This window comes from Anastrepha obliqua, chromosome 4 (assembly GCF_027943255.1).
Source record: "Anastrepha obliqua isolate idAnaObli1 chromosome 4, idAnaObli1_1.0, whole genome shotgun sequence".
NCBI classification, from domain to species: Eukaryota; Metazoa; Arthropoda; class Insecta; order Diptera; family Tephritidae; genus Anastrepha; species Anastrepha obliqua.
The window spans coordinates 31,462,518-31,469,670 of NC_072895.1; positions in this window are offsets into that span (position 1 = coordinate 31,462,518).

Here is a 7,153-nt window from a genome sequence, read left to right on the forward strand (position 1 = left end):
AAATGCAAACACAAGTAATTTAAATTTTTCCTCTCAATCAATAGAGGCGACCGAGCAAAGCTGGATGCAAAATGTACAACAGTGTGAACATGCAAGTGGGTTGCAACTTTCCAATTTAAAGTTGGACGTTTGGTGACGTAAAATAATTGGAAGAAAAAATTAAATTATGCAGCGCAAAAAATTCGTTATAAAGTTAAAAATGAAGGATAAAACTAAAAATCAACCAATGTCGACATTGCAATTAATTTTTTTTTTCTTGTTTTAATCTGAACGGTCTGCAGCAAACGATTCAAAGCCATTATAACGGTAATACTGGGGGAGAGTTGTTTTTTAGGGTAGTTAATATAATCAAATAACCTTTTTTGTGATAGTGCTCGACTTATAGGGAATTTAGAGTTAGAGAAGTTCGAGGCTTGGAATTAAAATTGAGTTAATATTGAATAATTGTATGAAGAATAACATTTGAAAGATAAGATAAGATAGGAGTTTATTAAGTAGAAAAAAGTTACAATATTTATGTTATCGCACAATTTACAGAATATGATATAAATCTTAATTCTACATCATTATATTCATATATTTAACACAGGTTTGGTTTTTTAAACGATTTTTTCTTTTTTTCGAATGAAAAAACTACTATGAAAAACCTCCGCTTTACATCTTACAAGCTAGGGTTAATCTATACACATTTAAGTACCACGGCCTAATTGAACATTAAGAAAGTTCAGTTATTAGCAGATTGTCCGAAAAACTGGAACGAATTTTGAATCTTATAGTCAAATTTTGTATTTGATCTGACAAAATCTTAGTTTTTGATTCATCATGAAGCTTTCTGGTGGAGAAATGCCATGGGAGTCGTAGCATCATTTTGAGTACCTTATTTTGGCAAATTTGCAGTTTCTTAACATGTGTCTTTGCGATATTACTCCAGGCTGGACAGGCATATAATATTATTGGCTGAAATACAGACTTATAAATTATTAGTTTATTTTTATCACTTAAGCCTGAGCGTCTATTTATTAGGGGATATAACCTTTTAATCGCCAAATTTACTTTCTCCTGTATGTACTTTACATGATCGCAAAAAGATACTTTTTTATCAAAAATCACCCCCAGATATCGTAAGGTATTGGCCCACGGGATATCATAACTACCTAATTTCAAACCTGTACTTGGTATAAAGCAATGACTTCTTTTTCTAGTGAAAAAGATAGCTTGCGTCTTACCAATGTTTAATTTTATTTTCCAAGTACACAAGTAGTCTGCCATGTTTTGTAGTGCATCTTGAAGTTTGGTTACGATTTGGTTACCAAATGCATGCGAATAAAATATGCCAATGTCGTCTGCATACATAGCATATGAACAGTTGGCTAATTTGGGAAAATCAGAGCAATAAATAATGTACAGTGAAGGACCAAGTACCGATCCCTGGGGAACTCCAGCGGGTAATTCGATCATGTCAGAGTATTCGTCATTCAGAGACACGCAAAAGTAACGATTTTTCAAAAAGCAATTTATGATTTTTACTAGTGGTAACGGAAATTTTAAATTTATTAATTTGTAAATAAGACCATCATGCCATATCGAATCAAAAGCTTTCTCAACGTCAAGAAGCATTAAACCGGTTGATTTCTTGTGATCGAAGTTAGATTTGACGTGATTATAGATTCGTTTAATCTGATGAGTCATACTATGATGTTGTCTAAATCCAAATTGCTCATTTGGTATAATCTTATGGGTGTCTAGGAACAGGGATATTTTTTTTTTTGATAATTTTTTCAAAAACCTTGCTTAAGCTGCTTAGAAGACTAATAGGGCGGTAGCTATCAGCTGCGTTTACTGGCTTGCCCGGCTTGCGAATTGGAATTATTTTAGCTGATTTCCACGCATTAGGGAAATATTGCAATTTGATGCAAGAGTTTATCAAAAAAGTAAAATATATCACGGCCTCTTTGGGTAGGTGTCTGAGCATAATATTTTTTTTGAAAGTATTTCTTAATTTTTTCCGTAGAAAGTGGCAATAAAAATTCCTAGACTGCTACTCTCGACAGTGCTGACGGAATTCCAGGTATTATTGAATTACTTACCAAAGGTGTGTTGTAGACCGAAATCTAACTATTCCGCCCACTCTTGCTACAGATTACTTCGTCTATTCTTTTCAATGCTTCATAATGGGCATAAGAATCGGTATATAAAATGCGAGAATTTCAATAAATCTTTGCCATTTTTTCTAATTGAAACTCATATGGCTTGTCAACGCCAATTAGATCGTTGCCTCGGGAGTTGCGGTTTCTCAGCCAGTGTTCTACACAATAAAAATATACCAAACATGTGCCCTTTAAGGGGTAGGGAGTAGTCAGAATTTTCAAAAAATTATAAATACAAATACACAAAAAATTATAAATACGACAAATACTTTTCGAGTTATTCAACAATTAACAAAGGACGCTCGGGAGCTCCGGAATGGATAGCAAAACTTTTAATGCATTTTTCTCAAAACTATGTTTTTTGAACTGGTGATCACCGTTACTTATGAACCGCTTGGAGGATTTCAATATGGCATATACTGCTTTTGAAAAACATAAAAAATTTGTGCCTGATCGAGGATTTTTTTTTTCAAATATATCGATTTTTTTTTTTTTTAATTAATTTTCGGTTTTTTCTCGAAAATCTGAAAAATATTTCTTGAGGCCGCCATATTGTTAATTTTGAATAAAAAAAGCTATCTTTTAATAAAATTAATTTGTCTTGTCCGATTGATTTTAGATGAATCTCCAAGGACTTGTGATGATCACCGCAAGGGACTTCTTGAGAAACTGGCTCCACACAAACAAACAGCGATAACTTTTATAATTATTAATTTTTGAAGTGAAACTTCTTAGGCGTCGATGGCCGAGCGGAAATGGAGAGTAAAATTTCAAGGCCATGCAACGTTTTGGGCATTTTCGTTCCACGAGAGAGAAAAAAGATATAACGTAGAGGAAAAGGAAAGAGAGAGAGATATACTTTATATATATCTTAGATACACTTTAGGCTATTTTTACTGAGTTTTTCTTTATGGTTGCTAATTTCTAGTGAGAAATAACACTGCCTACTTTTTGACGCTTATTTGTTGGTGTAAACGTGAAGGAAATATATTTTTGGTGCCTACTTTTTGGCGTTGTATTTCCTTGCTTTTGCTAAAGTCAAGTCGAAACATGATGCTGACTAGCAAAAAAGAATTATTGAAAATCATAATTTTTTCGAGCCTCTGACTACAATTATCCCATTAAAAAAAATTATTTTTCCAAGTCACTGCCGAACAATTTCTTTCCATAGATTGCGTAACGTAAAAATATTAAATTTTGACCAATAAATTTTTTTATTTGTTCTTGCCTTTTCCAATGTTTTTGTTTTTATTACCTCATTGAGTTTTGAAAACTTGAAAATTTAGGATTTAAATATATGTAAAGTTCTGTTCCAAGTTTCGTTTGTTATAGATATGAAATTCTAATACTTTCCTTAATGAAACTAATTTTATTTAGTCATGTAAATATTGAAACAAAAAACTGTTTAATTTCCAAACGAAATGCTCACCTTTACTTTCACACAAGTCTTCAAACGATTCATTCAACGGCCATTCAGCTATTGCAGCACGCACGGTTTCCATGGAGATTAACGAGACCGTTCGAACCAAAGAAACAATCAAAGTTGTCACATAATTTATGGACTCTGCTGGGCTGATGAGCTGGCTAGACAGGGAACACTGGAGATGGTTTCATCGCAAAACGAGAGGATTGGGATACCTTGAGAACCACCTTTGGTCTACTCCTGGAAAGTTAAGTCTCGCGTCAACTCAGCGAGCGCTGGATTAGTGCCCAAACATGCAAAGTCGCGAGATCCTTCTGGCCACACGTAGATCGGGGGTTGCTCGAGGGAACTTCTAAGGATAACGAAGCCGCAGCTCTCGAATTTGGTGGGTATCCTTACCCGACATTTGTCCGTTAGGTGTCTGAGCGGTGAGACTTGATTTTGTATCAACTCCTTTCAGCAGAAGCTATCTGGAGGATGCAGAAGCAATCTAGAGGGTAGAATCATCTCAGCTCCTTCTTTTCAGCTGTCCTGCACTCCTAGGGTAAAGATTTAGATATCTGGACTCACATTTTTTTCTGCTACACCTGAGGATATTGCGGATTCAAATCTGATTTCATTTTTTTTTAATATTTGGTCTCCACATTATAAAATTTGCTTTAAATTACGCTAAACTTTCAATCGCTGTTTATCGATTTTGCCATACTAGAGACTAAAATCAAACATAAAATACCTTATCCTTCTTGTTTTTGCTCTACTGCTATGAGTACTACCACGAAGCGTAATGAGTCACTGGAATGTATTTCGGAGCCTGTAGGGCGTACTGCACTTACATGTGACCAATAAACTAATTTCACTGGCTGCTAGTGAACAAAACTCAAGTGACACCCTCCCACCGAAAAAAGTTATCAAATCCATTGGATTGCGTCGGAAAGATCCCCTGCCGGATATATCTGATTTAAGCAATTCTTCCTTTAACAACTTGGGAGAATGGAGCATTGTTTTCCATACTTCGTTAAGTAACCTAACTGTAAGACTCGGCATTACTTCGAGTCCTTTTTGGTCCTTCAGTTGTATGGAGGATGAGGTGGAATCATCTCAGCACCGTCTCCTTAGCTGCCCCACTTTCGAGCTAAGATTTAACTATCTTGTCTCCCATCTCTTTGTGACGCCTGATGATATAGCAGGCATTGATATTAAAAACCTGATTGTCAAATACGCACCCCCGCCCCCTCCTCCTACTTTCTTCTTCTCTTCTTCAATGGTATCACAAAGACCGAATTTTGGATTTTCACACAGTGCACACTTTCTCTCTTTGGGCAACCATTTCAACCAAACATAACTTCGTCAACTCAAAACATGATTAATAGGTACGACTTCTCAAGAGCGGTTGAATGGCGTAGCACATCTTTTCATATGTGCATACAGATCTCTAACTCCCAAAATTTCACAAAAATAATCATTCCATTTGGGGACTTTGCTCTACCCATACGATAAGTTTTTTATTTAATTTTTGTATATTTCTTTTATTTTTCTCTTTCGCCTTGACAAAATTCATGTCTTCATTTAACTTATTAGCTTCTTTCCCAACCACTTATCGCAGCAGATTGCAATCGCATCCCTCAAGTAATGTATTCAATTTCGTTATTTGACAACTCGCACGAAACATTACTTCTAAGCAATTTATTCCCGCAGTCTTTTCAAGTTTACGGTATTGTATTTTTTCGAATTTCCTTTAGTTTCCATCATTTCCACATTATAAATTTTTAATGTGATGGCCTTGATTTTCAAATCAACGGACAAAGGCAAATAGTGGAAAAAGGGTTCGCGTTCGGACATTACTGCTCATTTGTTTCTATTTTATTTTATTTTATTTTTTCATTCTCGCCATTAAGTAAGCAGAGTTTTTTCACTTGAAAGAAAAACTAAACCAAGTAGGAAATTTGAGGAAGAAACGCAAAAAACAAAATGTATTTCCTAATTTTTTTCATTTATGTTACGTAGTCAAAACATTTGCTCGCAACTCCTCGTTTGCCTTCGATTTTACCTCGCACAATCAGTTGCTAAAATTCATATTTCGGACCCCGCTTAATATGACCAAAATATGCGATTTTGCGGCGCTTTATCGTTAATAACAGCTCTCTATCCTTTCTAAGTTTCATTAAGACTTCTTTGTAATTAACTTTGTCTGTCCATATTTTCATCATCCGACGATAGCACCACATCTCAAACGCCTCTAATTTATTCATACCCGTAATCTTTAGTGTCAATGCCTCCACACGGGACAACAAAACATACCAATCCTGTCTTTGGAGGTACTGCAGATGTAATTGCATGTTGAAACTTGTATTGGAAAGAAGTTTAATGTAGGTAGGTGAAGAAAGCGTCCCTCGTTGCCTGAATTCGACAGCAAATTTCTCTGTCATTTGTTCATGTTTCGCTAAGCCAACATCCTAGGTACTTAAATTGGGATACTGTTTGGATCGGATTGCCATATGCATAAATGTTTGAATTGGTGATTTGTTGAGAGCTCTTTAAAACAACCATGAATTTTTTTTTTCGGGTGTTAATACTTAGGCCGTATTGCGGACTTTTTCCGCTGACTTCTTTAAGGAGATATTGCAGGTCATTGATTTTGTCAGCCAATATTGTGGAGTCATTGGCTAATCGTATGTTATTTATTATTTTGCCGTTGACTTTGATTCCTTAGTTGACTGATGCCAAAGTTTCTTCAAATATATATTCCGAGTATAAATTGAATTGTTGGTGATAAAACACATCCTTGGCGAACTCCTTTTTTAGTCGAAACATCACTCATCACATCATTTTGTAGTTGGATTTCTAGCACAAGTTGGAAATGCACCTTATTTCTTTTTCATTAATGTACATTTGCCTTAAAATGTCAAATAGTTTTGTGAGCAGTACTTTATCAAAAGTCTTTTTATATTTATTCAATCTGTGATTGTTCTGGGGAATTGTTAAAGTAGTGGTTTTCCTTCTTGGCTTTCACTTTGCTGTTTAAATGCCGTTCCATGAGATACCCAAGCGTCATTTAATTGCGTGATGCTGCCACTTTTTATGTATTCGTGCCTACATCACTAGTAATACAACCAGCTGGCGTTGCACATAAAAATATATATAATATGTTTTATAGTCCTTGAAGAAGTTGGGACTAAATGCTTATTTAAAGACGGCATCGACTCGCCTTGTCCGGGCCAGTTGCGGGCTATGTGGAATTTCTCATTCCAACCGTAGTGATGTCCCTCACCACGGCCTTCCATACTTATTTGCTCAAACTTATTGGCAGCTAACCTTTATACGTAAAGGCCGTTTACTATCCGCAACCTGTGACCCGTCCGGCGGCATGTAGCTAGCCCCGCAGAACTCCTTTGATTCCGCGAACCGGAAGCAATTGCGTTAATGGTCCAATAATAATAATATAAGAGCCACTTATATTACGCACCCAGGCACCTAAATACACCGTCGCAGAATTCGGAGTTAAATCCTTTGGGAGCTTCTAGAGAGGAAAATTTGACGAAGTATAGTAACCGACGCAAAATCGCTAAAGAGAGAATTGATGGAG